This window comes from Catharus ustulatus, chromosome 17, assembly GCF_009819885.2.
Source record: "Catharus ustulatus isolate bCatUst1 chromosome 17, bCatUst1.pri.v2, whole genome shotgun sequence".
NCBI classification, from domain to species: Eukaryota; Metazoa; Chordata; class Aves; order Passeriformes; family Turdidae; genus Catharus; species Catharus ustulatus.
Genome location: NC_046237.1, coordinates 13348203 through 13366660, shown reverse-complemented (window position 1 = coordinate 13366660; position 18458 = coordinate 13348203). Strand labels below are relative to the sequence as shown.

General features: G+C 51.2%; 1 protein-coding gene across 4 annotated transcripts in view; it reads right to left on the bottom strand.

Annotated features, from left to right (window-relative positions):
* The window catches only part of RALY (RALY heterogeneous nuclear ribonucleoprotein), a 120778-nt gene that overhangs the window by 66846 nt on the left and 35474 nt on the right, over positions 1 to 18458 (bottom strand). For 3 of the 4 annotated variants that reach the window (XM_033074841.1, XM_033074845.1, XM_033074842.1), the window contains exon 2: positions 13716 to 13779. The exons of the other annotated variant lie outside the window; for it this stretch is intronic. The gene's annotated coding sequence lies outside the window, so the exon portion shown is untranslated. The remainder of the gene's footprint in view (positions 1 to 13715; positions 13780 to 18458) is intronic. 4 annotated transcript variants of the gene reach the window in all.

The following is an 18458-nucleotide window of genomic DNA, read 5'->3' as shown; positions in this document are numbered from 1 at the left end:
CTTCTGCTTTCACAGCAATATCCAGGTTCACAGGAGGGGCTCTGGATGTGCTCACACACCAGCCCAGGCACAAAGGCAATGAATGCAGCCTGCTCTCCCCAGCTCTCCTTGGAGGGATCTTGCTGCTATCAGGAGGGATATTTCTGATATCAGAGTGCTAATGCAGCCTGGCTTTGGATGGCTTGGCAGCTCACCACCTGCAGTATTAAGGCTTCCATCAGCTGCCTCGGCACACAAAGAGCAGTGGCTCTATCAAATCCTAATACCTGGTGATTCTGCAAGTTTGGGATTAATACCAAGGATAAGGAGGAAATGCAAGTCAGCTGAATGCAGGGGATGTTATCCCAGATTGGGAACAGCTCCTCTGCACCAGCACGGCAGCCCTGGCACTGAGTGCACACAGAGGATGCACAGGATGAAGGCACAGAAGCACAAACACCCCGAGGGACTACTGCAGGCACTCTGGAAATAGTTTGCAAGGAAATAAGGAGAGCAGAGCAGCAGGCAGAGCCCCTCCTGGGGTGGGTGTTCTGCCCCTCCTGGGGCTGGGTGTTCTGCTGAGATTCCATCAGTGTTGGTAAGAGATGGTGAAGGATTTTCCAGCCAGTGGCTCTGGGATGGAGCTCCTGACCTCTGGATCACAGTTGAGAAAGGAGACAGCTCTGAGGACAAGTGCTCAGGAGGAAGAAATGGCACCACGTAGAGAAAAGCTCAGGAAGCCATTCTGGGGGATGCTTCTCTTAGAAAAGCTGCCCTGCAGAGTGACAGAACAGCTCCTAACTGAGGCTCTGCAGCTGGCTCTGAGCAGCATGATGCACTCATCCTCCAGGTTCATGGAACCACAGAACCACTGGAAAAGCCCTTTAAGATCTCTGTGTCCAACCAGTAACCCAGCACTGCCAAGCCCAGCAACAATCCAAGTCCCCAAGGACATTTTTGGAACACCTCTAGGGATGGGGACTCCTCCACTGCCCTGTTCCAGTGCCTGACCAGCCTTTCAGGGAAGAAGTTTTCCCAATATCCAACCTAAACCTCCTCTGATGCAATTGAGGCCATTCCCTCTCCTCCTGTCCCTGCTCCCAGACCCAAATCCCCCCCGGCTGTCCCTTCCTGTCAGGGAGTTTGTGCAGAGCCACAAGGGCCCCTCTGAGCCTCCTTTTCTCCTTTCCTAGCTCCCTCAGGAATTCTCCAGCCCCTTCCCAGCTCTGTTCTCTTCCCTGCACACATTTCCCACACTGAGGGTGCCCATGAGCTGTATCTGTATCTATGGGAATTCCTTCACCCACAGACTCCCGGAGCCAAGTTTTACATTGCTCATCAACTTTCCAGCAGCTCCAGTTGACACTGCCACACCATGTCCAGCCTTTAATTCCTGCCTGCATCCCACAGGACACCAGAGGCACCACCAGGGCCCTACAAGAAGGTTTTCCCCCAAATCTCCTTGCAGATGGGTCTCAGCAGACTTTGCACAGGCAGGAAAGGTAAGTGCAGCTTCCTCCACCCCTCCCAGTGCATCACTGCTGCCAGTCCATCAAACCTTGACCTCCAGCAGTACAAACTGCAGCATTTATCCTCTGCTTGTGAGCATGAGAAAGAAAAAGTTCACTGAAAGACGTGGCTGGGTCCAGACCAAAAACTCTCCATCCCTTTCACACTTTTCCCCTGAAATTACAAAACAGTAACACCTGATTTTACAGTTCTGCAGATTTCATGTGCCACCAAGCAGCATCTATGTGTGTTCCCAATTTCTGCCTGGCTTTGCTTGGAGCATCCCTTACCTGCCCATTTGTATTTACAAGTACAAAGGCAAAGCTCCAGTGCAGCTTTCCACTCCCTGCAAATAGAGATACTGGTGTTTATTTATAGCTCCTTGTTTGCAGAGAGCCCATGGAGAGGGGAAGAGGTGTCATTCCCAGGGAAGGCAGATGGATTGAATCAATCACCACACAGAAGGGCCTGGGGTGCTTCTCAAAATTCACAATAGAAGATAAATTATCCAAACAGATCCAAACACATCCTTGTCTGTCACTTACTGTCTCCACACAATCTTCACAAAGCACAAAGTAGGATCCCCTCTTTGTAGTCTATCAGTGAAGTAGAGCTTTCCCCTCCAGTTTTTTGACTTGCTCAAGTTGGAGTCTCACTTTGAATCTCAAACTGTGCCACTTGTCTGACCCCCAAATGGTCTCCAGCTTCTTTAAAGGTTTCCTTGGACAGCTGGGAAACAAATCCTCCCAAAGTGCTGCAAAGTGCTCTTGAAGGGACTGCTTGAAGGGTTTGGGTGGCAAGGGACCTTAAAACCCACCCTATTCCACCCCTGCCATGGACTGGGACACCTTCCACGACTCCTCCAAGCCCCAATGTCCAACCTGGCCTTGGGCACTGCCAGGGATCCAGGGGCAGCCACAGCTGATCTGGGCACCCTGTGCCAGGACCTGCCCACCCTCACAGGGAACAATTTCTCCCCAATATCCCACCTAACCCTGCCGTCCTTAAGCTTAAAGCCTTTCCCCTTCTCCTATCACCCCACACCCTTGTAAAAAGTAGGGTAATGTAAGGATGGGTAGAAGGGGGGCTGCTCCTACATGGAAAAAGGATATTTCTGTTCCTGGAGACAGAAGGAGAAGGGAGCTCCTTGGTTTGAGCATTGATAAAAATTGTCAAAGATGGACAAGGAGAGCTTCTTAATTTGGAAGAAGGTCAGCACCTCCCAGACACCCACAGGTTTTCCCTGACTGCATCAGGAACTGACCTACCTTCAGGAGTTACAGGGTGATCCTACCTGCAGTGCCAAACTCAACTGAAGAGAGAATGGGGAACAGGGAGAATGACGAAGAAAAGGGAATAAAAGAGAGATAATAGAATAAAACTAATGGAATTAACAGGTTCCCATGTTTCCTACACACCCTGCTGAGTGCAGCAGCCAGCCCCTCCAGGCCACAGGCAATTACAGTCCTGCAGTTCCCACATTTTATTCCTTAACCAAATCTAACCATGCCAATATCTCACTGTGCAACTACAGGTATTTATCACCAACCACCAATTAAACCAACGATGCTCCCCTGGTTCCTGTGAGATCTCCTAAGCTCTACATGACCCATGCAGTGCCTGCTGTACCTCCTCATTTTCCACATGGTGATAATATCCCAGGGCTCTTACACTCACAACATTGATTACCAGTTTGATGCCCTGGGAGTCAGGAGGTACAATGATAGAATCCTGGAATATCCTGAGCTGGGAGGGTCCCCCAGGATGAGCCAGCCCAGCCCCTGTCCCTGCACAGACACCCCCAGAACCCCACCCTGAGCATCCCTGGCAGCGCTGTCCTGGAGCTCCTGGAGCTCTGGCAGCCTCAGGGCTGTTCCCTGGGCACTGCCCTGTGGGGAAGAACCTTTCCCCAATACCCAAAGGACATGATATATCCAATCACAGCCACTGCCAGTTCCAGCCCCATCCTTTATACACCCTGCTCCTCCATCAGACACAACCAGCTCAGCTACACAAGATCCCATGAAAATGGAAATCCCATAATGAGCAAAGTACTTTTTAGCAGGAACAGGGATAGGTAGATACCCACTCCTTTGAGCCTCAGCCTGCTGTGTTTTGTGCCTGTTCTACAGGGGAGCAGGTAATGACTCATGATCTTGCCTTGCTGTGTGTTTTTAACAAACATATGGTTCCCATCCTCTGACCCCTTTCCCACTTTTGGGCTCAGCTTGCAAATCACATGGCCACAGATGACAAAATAACCTGAACATCTGCAGTAATGTGCTTTCCAAAGCCATTGTGGTAATGGCAGGGACTGCTCTGTAAGTAAATGGACCATTTATGGTGGCAAATAAAAGCTCTCAATTCCTCACAGCCATGGAGCAAAGCGGGGGTTCCCTCTTTGTCTGAGCTCTGGGGAGCTGGGCTGTGCCAGCCACAGGGCAGCTAAAAGACAAGAAAAGTCATTTATTCCTTCTTTCCTTCCACAATTTCCTCACTGTTTAGAGGCAGAGCAGGAGAAAGCTTCAGAGCAGCAGGAGAGCTGGGCTGGGAGCAGCCAGGGCTCCCCAGGGCAGGTTCAGCTGCACATCCTCCTCTCCAGGATATGGCAGGAACAAAGAGCTGCTGGGGGCTCAGAATTCCCTCCTTGTTCAGAGCTGGGACCAAGCTAAGCCCAGCCCATCCCTGTTCCTGGAACACCTCCCTGCCTGCAGCAAACTCAGCACAGCTACACCAGGTCAGGCCATCAACCCCTTCCATGTGGATGAGACTCACTGGGAATGGGATGGGAATCACCCAGAGTTAATTTTGAGACGTTTGGGCTGGAAGCCAAGCCCAAGCAAGGGAGGGGATCCAACAAGCAGCAATCCCAGCCTTGTTGGGTCAGGAATTACAATGCAAGGTCACAAATGGGGGGGTGAAAACTCATCCAAGCAATTCTGAGTGGGAGGGCAGGGTGGGAGATGATGCTGGCAAGTGCAGGGTGAAATCAAACTGGAGGAATCAATAATGAGAGAGGACTGAGGGGGGGCAAGGGACACAGGAAGAGATAAATTACAGGCTTGCCCAGGTGCTGTGGTGGCTAGTGAGCAATAAATTAAATCAAAAAGGGCACCAGGGACAAGCAAAGCACTGTGAAAAATTAATTAAAAGGAAGGGAGGCATAACCAAGGTATAAAACATGGGTGCTCCTGGAAGGATTAGAGGAGCCAGGCAGTGAAGAGGCTTTGGGAAGTGTAACAGGAGCCAAGGCAGAGGCTGAAAAGGCTGTGACCACATGGCAGGGTCAGGTAAACAACACAAATGCACTTGCAGACTCTGAGAAGAAGGAAAGCATCGGGGAAGAAAAGAAGTCTCCTGCAGAAGGTGGTGCTGGCATAGCAAACTTCACTCCCTGGCTTCTGCAGCAGGGTAAGGAGTCCCCCCAGCTGCCTGTCCCTGTCCCACAGGAGGGATGCAGTGCTGCTGCAGACTGGGGCACGAGCAGGGGCCATTTCCCTGGAGTGTTCCAGGGGTGTCTGCACAGACACAGGGTGAACAGGGCAGGCTGGGGCTGCCTGCCCCCAGGACTGCCCCAGGGCTCTCCCAAATGCACCCCCAGCCATTCCTGCAGGAATCCCCCAGCTCCTGACAGCATCCACCAGCTCTGGCTGCTGCAGCCAGTGCAGCCCATCTGAGGGGGCTGCATCCCACTGCCTCCTGCAGGCTGCTGCCACAGGCAGGCTCTGGGTGAGGCTGCAGGACAAGCACAGACTCACACCCACATCCCTGCTGGGTCCAGTGGCCATCAGGGCTGGAATGCCCAGTCTGAGTGACAAGGGACACCCTGCTCCACTCCCTTGGACCCTGGAGCTGCTGCACTTTGAACACAGCAGTGCCATGAGCTGGAGAAGGGCTGGCTGGAAAGAGAACAGCATGAGGGGAGCAGAACTTGAGTGAAGTCCCATTTGTGTCCCGTGCCCATCACCCAAGAGCTGCATGGGGTCAGCCAAAGCCCTGCAGTTCATTCCCTGCATCACCCTGAGAGGAATGGCTCAAGTTGTGCATCTGCTGGTAGATCCAGACTAGCACTGAGAGAGAAAAGAAACAATGGGATGGATTCCACTGATTGATGAATGGGAAAAAAAATATATTTGCCTTTACAAACAAACTGTAGGTTTGCTGATAAATGAAATTGGATCTTGATAGATGAAAGAAGCAATGGGGAAAAACTATGAATTCCATAAGAATTAAAAATTAAAAGGGAAGGTTATACATTAAGGGGGTATCTCAGGTATCAGGCATTCCAGAAAATCTCTACCTCTCAAGTACCTCAGCTAACAGTGAAAGTGAGAGGAATATGTGGCCAGGAAAATATGCTAAAAAAGAGGCTGTGTCCTCCAAAAATTGGAGAGATCCCATGGCCACTCCCTTTATTTGAATAAAGCAAAAGGACTCCTCTGTCTCCTTTTTGGACATAAACCTCTGGTGTTTGTGGCTTAATTTTCCTGACAGCCTGGGACAGTGGAAGGTGTCCCTGCCCATGGCAGGGGTGGAAGGAGAGGAGCTTTAAGCTCCCTTCCAACCTAAACCATGCTGGGATGCTTTGAAATGATTACAGGAATATTTTCAGGCCCTTCAAGCCACAGGGGAAAAGAAAGAATCGGCCAAGTCTGGCTCACACCTGCCTTTAAAGCAGCTTTCTTTGAAATGAACAGGCTGCCTCAGTGCTAAGAAGATTATAAGCAGAGACACCTCTGCCAGAGGAGGAAAAAGGAATAATAAAGGCATTCAAAGCTATGACAAGAAAATGGGGAAAAAACAAAAAAAAAGAATGCAGCAGACTTTTTGGATCTAGCAGGAGGGGTACAAGGAAGATCAAGGCACAGACAGTGAGAGGCAGAGTTGGACAAGGAACAGATTCAGAACATCTCTGTGGGGCTCAGCCACCCAGCCCAGAAGAAGCACAAGGACTTTCCTGAGTCCCAGCAGACCCTGAGCAGGCAGGGAAGGCTTGTAGGAAAAGTAGGGCAAGAAATGATGGATAATTAACAACATCAGAGAAAGCTCAGTGGCCCACAAACCTCTCCCTGCCCCGACAAACTTCTCCTTGGCTCAGACCAGTACTGTGGGAAGCCAAGGGATGGTTCAGTGCACCCCACTCCAACAGGCTCAGGGAAGATAGGATTTGAAGAGAGCAGAAAGGGGGGATTCCTTCTGGCTCTCCACAACTCTGGTTTTGCCCCCAGGGAAAAAGGGACAGGACAAGAGGAAACGGCCTCAAGTTGTGCCAGGGGGGGATTCAGATTGGATACTGGGGGAAATTTATTCATTAAAAGGGTGGTCAGGCATTGGAAAAAGCTGCCCAGGACAGTGGTGAAGTCACCATCCATGAAGCAACCAAAAAACATGTGGATGTGGCACTTGGGGACATGGTTAGTGATGATCTTGGCAGTGCTGTGTAAAGGTTGGACTTGATGATCTTGGAGGTCTTTCCAACTGCAATGATTCCAAGATTCTCTGAGGAGGTGAACAGGGTGCAGATGTCCTGGTTCCCCACAGCACAGCAAAGCCAGGCTTGTAGGGAAAGATGTGGAGGAATGAAACAAGGTTTGATTACAAGGCTTTCCCCAGCACAACAGGAAAAACAGGCAAGAGACCAAGGCTGCAACAGCCCCTCTGTGCCTCTCCTGGGAAGGGGGTAGGAACAGCCCATGTGTTTGTCCCAAAGCATCAGGGAATGTTCTGAGCTGGACCCCCAGGATGAGCAGCCCAGCCCCTGGCCCTGCACAGACACCCCCAGAACCCCACCCTGAGCATCCCTGGCAGCGCTGTCCTGGAGCTCCTGGAGCTCTGGCAGCCTCGGGGCCGTGCCCGTTCCCTGGGCAATCTCCAGAGCAAAGCTGGGGACCCACATCACCCTCCAAGCTCCAGCACATCCCAAGCTCAGCCCCACTGATCCACAGACCCTGTCCTGCCAATGGAACCCCCACCCTTGGGAAGAAACTAAAAGAAAGGATTTTAGCAGAAACCCCCCCATCACAAACACAGGGTATGGAATCATCTCCCAGCTCTGCATGGCACAGCCCAGCCTCCCCAGGCAGCACAAGGTCCCCAATGTTCCACCACATCTTTTGTCACAGCACTGCCTGGGAAAGGCCAGTGCCTCAGGGAAACAGCACATTTGATGATGAAATGGCAAAATAAGCAACTTTTTGGCTTGTTTCCTGACATCTCCAGTTCAGGCCGAGCTGGAAGCAAATCTCAGGCCTGGATTCCTATAGATGAAGGACTGTGGCCACCTCACTGTTTATCTTTTCTGCATTTCTTGCTAACCCTTATTTGTCTCCTTAAAAAACTCCTAAATCCATGCTCACATGTCGTGTTTGATGTATCTGCCAAGGCCAGAGACATCATACCCCATCCAGCACACGTCAATGCAGCCTTGTAAGGGGAAGCTGAGAAAAGATGTGCAGGGAGATCTATTTCTGTACTCTCATTTTAAGGCACCCCTTGACTCCCTCCTTTCTGACTCACATTCCAGCTCCAGAACTGAGGAATGCAGCCACAAAGCTGCACCCAGGAGAGGACATTCTGCCAGTATTTTCACCCAAAGTTTGAGCACAGCCACAGCAGTGAAGGGACTTGTGCCTTAATCTGTCTGGTGTTTGCACAAACAGTTACTTGGGAAAAGATTTTACATTTTCCATTCACGCACTACCTTAATCTGAATTAACCTCCAAGTCTTGAGAGGTTCTGAGACACAGATGATTTCAAAAAGGAAGCCCGAAATGAAAAAAGAAAAACAAAAATCCCCCAGTCAGATAATTTAAATCGACATCTTATTTCAGTAAGATCAAGACTTGCACAAAACTGAGTGCTCATTAAGAATCACTTGCTCAGCTCTTAAAAGAATGAAACATTTGGGCTGATCACAGAAAACCAGCTCAGCTCTACTGATGAATCACTGCCTTAGCAAGGTGTTATTTTCTGTGGAGTTTCTGTGGCTTGTCCAGGTTTTACATCCCAAAGCAGGTGTGGTGCAATGCACTGGATCATGTTTGCTGTGGGAACTCGTGGCTGAGGGATCAAACATGATTCTGTTATTTTTTGTTCAGCCTTACAGCCCTTAAATAAGACCCAGTACTCTGCTCTTCCCAGATTCCAGCTGAGCCACACAATCTTCCACTCTCAGACTGCACCATCAAGGTCCTGAGCACAGGGTCCTGTCCTGCTTCACTTGGCATCTCTCCTATTGCCTTGGCAGAGCTGAGAGTTCAGGCAGTTAATTTGCTTATCTAAAAGCCCAGGTAAGCCCAGGGACAGAACCATGAGGGTGTTTATAAAGGGTTAATTAGCAGCTCCTCTTCCCTCACTCACCCAATGTCCATCTCTGAAGGATCAAGAACAGCAGCTCAGTGTGGCAGGACTTGTCTGTCCCTGGAAAACCTGATCCTTGCTGGGACTGCCCAGGTCCCCAGTCCCAGCCAGCCCAGCTCAGTCAGCTCCCACAGGCACTGGGGGCACAGGGAGGGGATGGCTCCATCCCTGAGAGTTCAGAGCTGGACAACACCAGGGCTGAGCCTGCAGACACCACTCCTGCTGTCTGCAAACACTGCACACCAGTGGGTCCCCCAGGGGCCTGTGCTGGGGCCAGTCCTGTTCAATGTTTTCACTGATGACATGGATGAGGGCACTGAGACCTTCGTTAATAAATTTGCAGATGACACTAAGCTGGGAGTGTGTGTCCATCTGTTGGAAGGTAGGAGGGCTCTGCAAAGAGACCTGAAACAGTTGGATGGATGGGCAGAGTCCAGTGGGATGAACTATAACAAGTCCAAGTTTCGAGTCCTGCATTTTGGCCACAATAACCCTGCAGCATTACAGGCTGGGGACGAGTGTGGCTGGACAGTGCCCAGGCACAAAGGGACCTGGGGGTGCTGGTCAGCAGGCTGGACATGAGCCAGCAGTGTGCCCAGGTGGCCAAGAAGGCAATGGTCCCTGGTCTGGACAGGAACAGTGTGGCCAGCAGGAGAAGGGAGGTCATTCTTCCCTGTACTCAGCACCTTGGTCACACCTTGAGTGTTGTGTCCAGTTCTGGCCCCTCAGTTTAGGAAGGACCTTGAGATGCTTGAGCACATCCAGAGGAGGCAACGAGGCTGGGGAGGGGCTTGGAACACAAACCTGTGAGTGTTGGAGCACAAACCCTGTGAGGGCTGGAACACAAACCCTGTGAGTGCTGGAACACAAACCCTGTGAGTGCTGGAACACAAACCCTGTGAGTGCTGGAACACAAACCTGTGAGTGCTGGAACACAAACCTGTGAGGGGCTGGAACACAAACCTGTGAGGGGCTGGAACACAAACCTGTGAGTGCTGGAACACAAACCCTGTGAGGGCCTGGAACACAAACCCTGTGAGGGGCTGGAACACAAACCTGTGAGGAATGGCTGAGGGAGCTGGGGTTGTTCAGCCTGGGGAAAAGGAGACTCAGGGGTGACCTCATCACTCCCTACAGCTCCCTGAAAGGTGCCTGTGCTCAGCTGGGGTGGTCTCATTCTCCAGGCAGCACTGACAGAACCAGAGGACACAGTCCTAAGCTGTGCCAAGGGAAAATTAGGTTGGATATTAGGAAAAAGATTTTATGGAAAGAGTGATCAAGTACTGGAGTGGTCTGCCTGGGGGGTGATGGAGCCACCATCCCTGGATGTGTTTAAAAACACACTGGATGTGCCATGGTTCAGTTGGGGTGTTGAGCTGGGTTGGACTTGATGATCTTGAAGTCTCTTCCAACCCTGTGATTCTTGATTAAATGACCCCTAACCATCCTCAACCAAAACAACCCCTCATGCTGGCAGTGTCCAAGGCCAGGTTGGACAGGGCTTGGAGCAGCCTGGGATGGTGAGAGGTGTCCCTGCCCAGGGCAGGGGTGGCACTGGATGAGTTTTAAGGTCCTTTCCAACCCAAACCATTCTGGGACTCTGTGCTTTGCTTCCATTAGAGACTGTGTGCCAAGAACATCCCAAAACTCCTCTGCTTCCCTGCAGAGTGGTCAGGGACTGGGGTCTCTGTGAGGAGAGCTTTCTTCCCAGCCTGCCTTTGCCAGGGGGCTCCACAGCCACTGCCATGGGACAGGAGGGAGCCTGCTCCAGCCACAACCTCCTCCAGACCCTTGGGAATGTGCTCCAGCCAACCACTCCCAGGTACTGCACATACCATGATATCATCCCAGCACAGACAGGGGCAATCCTTCCCAGGAGCCTACTTAGAACATGAGTTTTAACTCTGAAATTTTTTTGTGCATGTCTTCGATTTGTTTTTACAGCAGATAGAGATTGGAGAGAGTGCATTTGGGGGCAATTTCTGCTTGTGCCCTCTGCAGCCTGGTTTCTGATGGTTCACAGTTCCTGTGGAGCCTCTGGAATGAGTTCCACCCTGAGTGATCCAACCACCCCTTCCCTGACAGAGGCACCCTAAGCACAGAGGGGAGCTCAGTCCCAGAGTTTGGCTTTTTTAGGCTCCACCACAAGCCCTGTGAGGGTCCTGTTCCACAGGCTCCTCTGCCCTGGGCACTGCAGCCCTTCCCAGCTCCTGCCCCCACCAGGTTCCAGGATCTGCAACCTCCTCCTGACCTGTGTTCTCTAAATTAAGAAGCTGTTACATCCCTTCCTTCCTTGGCCATGGGGTGCTAAGAAGGTCACCACAGATCCTGGCCAGACAGAACTGCCTGAGCTGCTAACCTGAGCAGGTGATTAGAGCCTGGATTTATTTAGGTGTGCTCACAGCCCTGCTGGCCCCCTCCACCCTGGCCTTTTCTGAGACACCAGAAAATTTCAGCCATTCTGTTTTTCCTGAGCCATCTAAGGATGCTCCTGTGTCCTGTCATTATGGGGCACTCCCAGCCCTGTAAGGATGGACTCAATAACAACTATTTCCAACACTTCCCCTGAATTCCTGGAATAAGGGGCATTTTCATCAGCCTTCCTTGTTCTTCAGTCACTCTCTATGTTCTTCTCTAACTGCCTGAATGACAGACATTTCCCCACTGAAATATTTCCCAAGGAACAGGCAGCTCTGCAGCTCCTTCTGGACTCTACCTTTATTCTGTGTGCCACCATAAGTGCAGGGAGAAGTGAAAAATGAAAGAGCAAATAATCAGCCACTAGTGTTCAGGGGCTCAGAGTCCTGAGAAAGGAAAGAACTTCACTTACAGTAAATACCTTGTACAAAAAGAAGGGTCCACACTTCAAAACTCTACTAAATATGCCAACAGCCAAAACAAAACTTGGAAAAATTCCTGGCAACGTTCTTTGTAAAAATGTCTTCAGTAGTAAAAATCCATGTATTTCTTCAATGTTGCTGAATCCCACAATTTCATTTCCTAAGTTAAATCCTGGTCTGTGGAATTAGGGTACAGTAGTCATGCAGAAAAGGATTTTTAGTCAGGTCATTTGTTCAACCTATCCGTGTGCCAGAATATTTTGTGTCAAAATATCCTCACTACCACCATGGGCAGCTGGAACAGAAGCTGGTTATAGACAAATCTGATCAAACCCAAGCTCCCTTTCTCCCTCAACTACCTAATTTTGATTTGAAGAAGTTCAGGTGAATCTTTTCCCTGCTGTTATTTGGAGTTTCCTGGGTTAGATTTCCAAGTAAATCCCTCTTTACTGTATGTGGTACCTCTGGGGGTCCATCACACACAGCAGAGCTCCCACCTCAGTGGTAAGAAGTTTTATCTGATCACATTTATTTCTTCTCTCTTCCACATAATATCCAAAGGAAAACTCCAACTGTGACACCAATTAAAACACAAGTTCTGCAAACCCTGCTGAACTGGAAACTGAGAACCCCTGGATCCTGGCAGTGTCCAAGGCTGGCCTGGATGGGCTTGGAGCACCCTGGGACAGTGGAAGGTGTCCCTGCCCAGGGGACAGAGACTGGATGGTTTTTAAGGTCCCTTCCTTATCCACTCTGTTAATCTGTAATTTCTGCTTTCATCCATCTGTCCAGGAATTGGAAGAGAAAATCCACTGCTAAAAACTACACTGCTGCATCTTCCTGCCATGAGTTGAGCACAGAATGAGGACACCCCAAAATCTTCACCCTCTGCTGAAGCAAACTCTAGGTTTTACTGCCCTGAAGTCCTGCTAATCCATTCTTACCACAGGGAAACTCCCAGCAGAGCAGGCAGAGCCCTCCCAGCCCCAGCCCTCCCTGACCCCATGGCTCAGGAAGCACAGCAAGCTTCCAATAGCCACAGTCATTCCCAGGCCAGCATTTCCCAACCCTCAGGTCATGCTACCACTGCAGCTGATCCCTAAATCCCTTCCCATCCCTCCGGAAAACCTCTGCTTCACAGAGGTGATTTAAGTTCACTCCACTGCCCAAGCTAGGTCTGGGGGATGTTAAACTTCCTAAATTGTGTCCCTTTGGGGATGGGGAACTCCTCTGTCCTGACCTAGGCACTGACAAGCAAACAAGGAAATAGCACAGGAATGTTTCCTCCCAGCCCAAGTGCCAGAGGCTGCTCTGGCCCCCCTGTCAGAGACAGAGCAGAGGTTGACAAACCCTGGGACCCCAGCCCCACACAGCAGCTGTGCCCCTGCCTGCCCCAAGCACAGCACTCCCCATGGGCAGCACTGCCACCCAGCTGCCCCCTCACACCCCAGCTCTGGGATGTGCCCAGCAGAGCCAGGAGCACACTGCACCTCCAGTCACTCACAAGGCTCACTCACCTTCACCTCCCCCTGCAAACTGCAAAAGGACTTCTAGCAATTAATCTAAAATGCAGACATTTAAAACAACACAGGTGTAATCACAGACTCAAGAAGCACAGAATTAGGCTGGGAAAGACCTTTGAGATCATTGAGTCCAACCTTGTCAACCAGACCAGGGCACTGAGTGCCACATTCAGACTTTCCCTGAGCACCTCCAGGGTACCTGCCTGGGGTTAAAGTGATCCCAACTCCATCACCAGCAGCACTGGGGACAGGGGCAGATTCTCAGCAAATCCATCAGCCTCTGACTCTCTGAACACTCACACTAGGCCAGGGTGAGGGAGAATCAGCCTCTCCAGCAGGCTCCAAGGGGGGAATCCTCAGGCTGACCCCAGAACCAAGGTACCTGTACAGCTCATCTGCTGCCAGGATGGTGCTGCCCCAAATCCCACTGCTGTGTCCCCCAAGTGGGGACCCAGGATCTCTCCCAGCACTCCACATCCAAGAACAAACACACACAGTCACTCACCAGGGCTGGCTGGGCACTTGGGCTTTGTCACTCTCCCCGTGCTTCTTCTCTGTGCTTCTTCACCCTGCAGGAACCAGGACATGGAGGGAGGGTAAGCAGATAATCCACGACTTTCTGGGAGGGTGTGCAGTGCTGGAAAGCAAAGCTGCTGCTGTCTGCAAGGATCAGGGCCGGGACTTTCCGAGCTAAGACTCTGAGCTGCTTAGCATGGAGCTGGAAGTGCAGCAGACAGAGGTGGTTGTGTTCCCAGGGCTGGGCTCTGGGGGGTGGTTCTGGTTGGCTCAGGTATCAGAAATCCCACAAAAACTCCTCCATCAGGTTAATGCTCAAGGATAGGGGCAGGCAGGAATTTTTGGTCATGATGGCTCAGGAAAAAACAGTTTCTCAAAGTGAAATGTCCCACAGTAAAACTTTTTCATGGTTTTGTTCATTTCTTTATTTAATAGCTGGAAAACGTGCTTCTGAAACTGAAGATTTTACTTTGGGTTAGCTAACTTGAAACTATTCTTTGGTGGAATTAAAATGTTCTGCCTTAAGTCAGTTTCTCTGTGACCCAAGATCCTCCTAGAACTTTAATTTAAAGTGCTTTCCTTTCCCTGCCATGGCTGAGATACCTGGCTGACCTGCTCAGCATGAGAGATGTGCCAGGTAGGGACATAACCAGGACATAACCAAGGCATTTTTTGTCTGGGTCACCCTCAGCACCCACTAGCAAAAATCCTGGCACAGTGTCCAGACAGGGTATCCAGGGATACTCCTCACAGGGAAGGGTGCACAGCATGCATGCTCAGCTCTTTGTGCCCCCATGGATGTTAAATTAGACCTGGGTGAGGTCTAAGAAGTTGACTGATAACCTGGAGTGGAAGTAGAAAAGAGGTGCTGTAGAAAAACCTCACCAAGAGCAAAATCAAGAGGAATAAAGGTCACCTTCCACTAGCCCAGGCTGCTCCAAACCCTGTCCAACCTGGCCTTGGACACTGCCAGGGATCCAGGGGCAGCCCCAGCTGCTCTGGGCACCCTGTGCCAGGGCCTGCCCACCCTCACAGAGCAGAATTTTCTCCTAATCTCTAATTGAAATCTACCCTCCTTCAGTTTAAGGCCATTCCCTGCTCTTACATTGAATTCCCCTTTACTGTGCAAGTCCTATGGAATTCAGGCAGCAAAAGCAGCTGGGCCCAGCCCTTGCAAGGCTGGAGCTGATCCACTGAGTACCCCATCCCATGATTTTTGTAGAATCACTTCAACCCACAATACAAAAGTGAGGGAGAATGGAGGCACTAAAATGTGCTGCTTTAGTTCCACTCAGGGCTCCCAAGCTTTCCCTTCTCTCCCTGAAGGATAACAGGCATAAAAATTAAACACAAGTTCTCCAGGAGCACAGGAAATGCACTGAAGGGCCATAAATCACAGGGCTGGATGGCATCCCCAGGGAGCAGGGGGAGGGGAGAAGGGATGCAACAGTGCAGACACTGATTAAGATATATCACAGACCCTTAGAAAGCCAGGACCCCTCCTCAGGCAGGGACTCCACACACTGGGCTAAACCTGGATGGAGCAGCAAAGGGAGTGAGGCCAGCACAGCTGAGGGGCTGCAATGTGGTGTCCTTGGTGCCACCAGGCTCAGAGCACAGCCAGTGTCCCCCCAGCCACAGCTGCACCCCCTCCTCACCTGACAAAAACACCTCCTCATTTCCCAAAGCCACGAGTCAGTACCCCCTGCACACAGGATGGACCTGCACACACATCAGGTTTTCTGGGGATCCCAACAAGTGCCCTTCCTGCTCAGCCAGAAGGCCCTGCAGGATGGACACACGGGGCCAGGGCTGTCCCACTGACACCAGGATCCCCTGGGGACTCCAGGAGAAGGAAAGAGTCCAAGTGAAGCCCAATGCTGGAGTGGGATGCAGACATCTCTGAGCAGCAGCTGTCCCACATGCAATCTCTCACATCTGACCTGGGATCCTGACATCAGCACTTCCAGTCACCTGAAACACTCCCAGGCCATCACACACAAGCCCAGTGTTCAGGAAACACCAGCAATCAGGACTGATATTCTTCTAGCAAACAAGATCACCTTTAATTTCCCAGGCACCTCCCACTTCATTAAAGAGCTTGCTCTGCAGGGATTTGCTCCTCAAGTGGGGCAGGAAATGAAAAGACACACGATGCCATTTAATTGGGGATAAAGATCCATCTTTGCAGCGCCTATCATAATGATGTGTCATTTAAAAACAAGTGTGGAGCAGGTGTGAGATGGCACCAGCTCTGCATGTGCATCAAAAGGGTTGACAGCAGCAGCGTGTCTCAGAGAGAATCAGCTGGTGCAACTTCAAAACTCCTGCTCCCTCTGGGCTCTCTCCTGCTCTCTCCCCTCAAACTTCTCTGCAAAACTGACTTTTGAAATGGCATCTCAGGGAAGCCAAGGGGCTTGAAAGGGGGAGAATGGCCCCTGAAGTTGTGGGGCAGGGCTGGTGCTGGTGTGGAGGATGGAGAGGGGAAAATCATCAGCACAGCCAAGGTTCAGGTGACCAGAGCTGTCCTGATATCCAGCCTGAATCTCCCTGACACAGCTCCAGTCACTCCTGGGGGGCCTGGCCTTGACCAAGTGACATTCAGGTGCTGGTGTCTGCCTTGGGAGCTGAGGCAGGTGGGAGAGGGTTTCTGCTTTCCTCAGGTCTCCCAGCCCCTCTCTCCATGCTCCAGCACCAGGAGGAGCAGTGTTATAAATCACTTCCACACTGAGGCTTTTAGATGACCTGCAGGAGCTGAAGCAAAGAGCAAGGAGAGCTTATGGATGTGTTATGCTCCTTGTTCCAAGGAAAGGGAAACCTGGAGTTCATTTCTGAGCTGCTGGGGAGCCTCCATGGAACTCAAGGCAGCTCAGTTGGCTCAAGCCTGCCCCAAACAGCTCCCACAGCTGAGGCTTTTCCTTCCAGAGAAGCCCCAAACCAGAATCCTCATGTGTGTCCTTCCACGCTGAGAACTTCTCCAGCTTTCCATGGGAGCTGGGAGCTTGGATCTGAGTGTGCCCCAGCTCTCCTGGGCATCAAACCAGGGGGTGAGCATGATCCTGAGCACCAGCAGACACTGGGAGAACTGGCAGGAATCCTGGAGGAACCAAATAATTTGATTTCACACCAAAGGCAGAGTGGCTCAGCTGGAAGTGTGAGTGCTCCTCCTGGGAAGAGACCCCTGGAGCACCAGAGCAGAGGTCTCTGCCCTTTGTGCTTCTCCAGATGTTATCTGTAACACCCTGGATTTATTTAAATCTATTTTTCTAACAAGTACCTTTTCTGCACCTCCTCTCATGGGAGACAAAACAGGGAGGAACCCTGTTTAATTGATGCACTTTAATTAACTGCCTGTTTTGTCAAACCCTGCTCCTGTATTCTGATGCAAATTCACAGCCTTTCATTGTAAGCAATACTCAATTTGGCTTCAGTTGTAACTGATGTTTAAATGTCCTGTTTTCTTCCCCATGGATCCACACTCACAGAATCCCAGTGTGGTTTGAGTTGAAAGGGACCTTGCATCTCATCTTGTTCCAACCCCTGCCATGGGCAGGCTGCTTAGATCCTTCAATTATCACCTCTCTGCTCATCCCACCTTGGGCTGGGTTTCTTTAGCCACTGAGCACATTGGGCACTTGTCCTCAGTGAGCTTTTGGGCCTGGGTGCTGCTCAGGGAGTGTGCTGGGAGCTGGCTCTGCTCCCACCTCTCCCACACTGCTGCTGCAGGAGCCTCTGGCTGGGAGCAGGATGTGCCTTGGCAAACAGGAGCATCTCCTGTGACAGGAAACCCTACACCACACCCCAGGCCAGGATGGGAGCAGGGATAGGTTTTGCTGTTTCACTTCAAGGAGCAGACACAGCTCCCCACCGCCCCTAATTTTGCATCTTGACATCTCCACCTTCTGGCTGTGAATTCTCTCCTGCTGTCAGAAGGTCACCAGGCCAGTTGCAAACACCCTGGCTAATCCAGAGGCACCTGGCTGCCTCCTTCCACTGGCAAAATGCTGACAACAAAACTAATTAGTGGGCTGGGTGACAGCACTGGCCTTTACTGTACCAGCCAAAAATTCAAGGGATTCAGGAGCAGCTCCTGGCTCCTCCCCAGACTCCTTTTGTGACCTTGGGCTCCAGCTCTGTGCTCTACCCACTGAGGCTGATACTTCCCAGACATGGCCATGCAGGTAAACTAATTTATGGTCAGGAAGTAATTATTAGGATGGCACAAAGGTCTGTTTAGAATAAACAGTGGTTAAGTTTTTTACCAGACTTGTGCATTAGCTGAATATTCCCAATATTCTCACAATGTCTGGGCTGAGCAGATTGAGTGGAACAGGCTGCCCAGAGCAGCTGTGGCTGCCCCATCCCTGGAAATGTCCAAGGCCAGGCTGGACAGGGCTTGGAGCAACCTGGGCTAGTGGAAGGTGTCCCTGCCCCTGGCAGGGGTGGGATGGGAAGAGCTTTGAGGTCTCTTCCAACCCAACCATTCCCTGACTCTGTGCAGTGTCCAGGGCCAGGGGATGCTCTGCAGCAGGAGGCAGGTCAGGAGGGGTGAACTCCTCAGTGAGCTGGTGTTGCCATGACACTGATGAAATGAACCACTGGAGAATGACTCTTGGACCACCTTTCATTCTGAAATCAAATCAGGGGTGGCAGAGTGCCCCCCTTGTCCCAGGCATTCCCTGAGCTGCTTTCCCTGCATCCCTCCCCACCCTGACCCTGCTGCCAGCCTCCA